The 2,737-nt window shown below is 37.4% G+C and overlaps 1 long non-coding RNA gene across 1 annotated transcript; it reads left to right on the top strand.

Annotated features, from left to right (window-relative positions):
- The first annotated feature begins 1,326 nt into the window (after window positions 1–1,326).
- LOC122248611 (uncharacterized) lies at window positions 1,327–2,033 on the top strand. The gene is made up of 2 exons (XR_006222792.1): window positions 1,327–1,417; window positions 1,732–2,033. It is a non-coding gene; the product is annotated as an uncharacterized LOC122248611 (long non-coding RNA).
- Window positions 2,034–2,737: the final 704 nt, after the last annotated feature.

Genomic DNA, 2,737 nt, shown 5'->3' with positions numbered 1-2,737 from the left:
TGTTGATGTAGATAACCAGCGTAGCCCTCCATACCGATACAGTGAATTAAAGATAACATTGTTATGTTAAGAAGATCGTCATAAGAATATTTCTTGTACTAAGGTCCAATAACCCAACTAGGGCTTCCTTAAGGTTAACAGACCTCCCAATAAACTATTGTAGTTGAGAATTCTAGTCTTCTCCCTCGGTTAGAACTAGAACCAGCCTGGGTCACAACTGGCGAGAGCTAGCTGTTTACAATACTGATTGTTATATTTAACATCACAATCATCATCATTGCCATAAAATTAATGTTAAGCACAATTAGCTTTGTTGTTGTAGTAAGTATACTATCAATTATGATATAAGTAATGATAATGATAGTAATTATTATTGTAGTGATGATATTAATAATCACAATAACAATAATGATAATAGGAATGATGATAGTATGGAATATTATCTTATTATTGAAATGTTAAGGGTAAGCTTTTAGGAATAGACAATTTCAATTCGTTAAAGAAAATTAAAAGAGTATGATAGTAAAAGAGGGAGGGAGGGAAGGGAGCTCGTGGTAGGCTGGTGAAAGCCAGATTTATGCTAGAAACATTGACTTACATATGGCAAGGTGCCAACATTGATATATCATAAAGCAATATAAATAAATTGAAACTGTGCAAATAATTTACTTTGAACTTTACGCCAGGCAACTCGCCATGATTGCGAGTGTCTAGAGATTGTAATACATGACAATTATCCAACAAATGATACTATTTTCTCTTTGACACAATGATTGTGTTTGTTTTGAATTGTGTTGGTCAGATGCTTGTGCTGGTTTTCACAATGGCCACATGCTAAAAAAGCATCATCAAACAATTATGTGCTGAGTGTCAGTTGCGGTAGCAGTTCTTGCTACTCCCAACAACATGCCTCTTTGGTTCTCTATTTCAGCAAGACGGGTGGCCTGATCACTGCTCGGTCAATCAGCTGATCTCTCTTTGAGATAGGCTATAGTCAAGCAGTCCCCATCTTGTAGGTCTTGCATGATTTTGCAAGTGCCACTAATGCAGGGCGAGGGTTACGTATATCCTCTCACGACGCCAAAGGCTTCTGAGCACAGGCTCAGTACACAGCATCTCCTTGTTGGACTCTGTGATGGGTAGGGGCATGAGGTGATGAATCGAAGCGCTTTTTACATGACCAATATAACGAAAAAAACGACCCTGATTGATCTCCCTGTTGACGACCTTAGTATGAAAATAACTAAAGCAGTCACTTGGGAGTCCTACAAGACCCCTGGTTGGGTTTTTCCCTTTGGTCAGGCGGGAAACCCTCAACACCTTGGGAACAAATCAAATGATAAATAGGCTCGCTTCTTGCCTCAAGCGCCATTTTCATCGCCATGAGGGTGACGTTTACCGAATTAACCCGCTATAAGTAAGTGCACTCATGTCTGTCATGCCATTAATGGGAAACCACAAATTATTATAATAAAACATTGATAAAATAGTACTTAAATCACGTATTATAATGTTACTGGTAGTAATTATAAGTAATAGATGTATTGTAAAAGTTTTATATCAACAGTGAAACTTAGATTTAAATTGGTATGTAAGACTTTTGTAAACTTATAGTGATAAATTATCAATTTTTGAACCTGTGACTATGATAAATTTGATGAAAAACTTTCGATGTTATGTTTCACAGATGTTAGTGAGATTGTTGATTAATCTCTGTTACACGTTCCTCAGGAGCGGGTTCAACGGCGGAATTCAAAGGCGGATTTCAAAGGCTGAGTTGAAGACTGAGTCCTAAGGCTGAGTTTTGAGACTGAGTTCAAAGGCTCAATTTAAGGCCGGAACTCCAGACCAGATGCTCAGGTCATGATTGCTCAAGACTAACACATCACGACCGACTCTCAATGAAGAAGAAAGAAGAATGGAGACAGAAATCTTCAGAGAGTGTCAGGGTGATTGCTATGAAAGATACGTATAAGAAGTTATTTTTGTATGTGTCGAGTTATTATGTGATTTAATATACAGTTTAAGGCTTGGTTTGACTAGTTTCATTATATTTCCTCTTCACAGTAGTTAAAACTGCAGGTGTAAACGAATAACCTTTAACACGTCACGTTACCAAGTTATGTTAAAAGAGGTTATCCTGATAAAATATCCTGAAACAGGGCCAGCCCGAGGTTTGGACTCAGGATTAGGCTTGTTCTGAACCGATGTCAGAGCCCTCCCCATCTTTTTACTTTTTCCTGCGTGGCCCCAGACTCAAACTACTATAAGCTAGCTATCTGCGCAGGAGTTTACAGGTAGCTACATCATTCAACCATAATTTACAAACACTTTCAACTTTAACTAGCGCAGCGGGCTACAATGGGCAATAACCAGTGGCCCCGAGAAACATAACATTCAAACTATGTGAAAAATAGGTCATATATGGCATAACTTCAGTAAGATAAGGTAAGTCGTAGAGACTGGCTCCATGACATACACAAAATCAGTGGCTGCAGTAAACAGTCAAGCTCTAAGAAGCAATATACAAGTCTCTCTCTCACTTACAATAAATATATATATATATATATATATATATATATATATATATATATATATATATATATATATATCATTATTAGATTCATACAGAATACGATTAGACTTCAAGTCGAGAGGATCTCCTCCCTTCGACTCCTCCTCGAGGATTCCAGGTAGACAGTGTTTAGTGCCTTTAGTGACTTAATTCATATACTCT

The sequence above is a fragment of the Penaeus japonicus genome, unplaced genomic scaffold, assembly GCF_977035675.1.
Source record: "Penaeus japonicus unplaced genomic scaffold, GWHDUDI00000001_assembly GWHDUDI00000004, whole genome shotgun sequence".
Lineage (NCBI taxonomy): Eukaryota > Metazoa > Arthropoda > Malacostraca > Decapoda > Penaeidae > Penaeus > Penaeus japonicus.
Note: the sequence above shows the minus strand (reverse complement) of the source record. Positions and strands in the feature narration are given on the sequence as shown.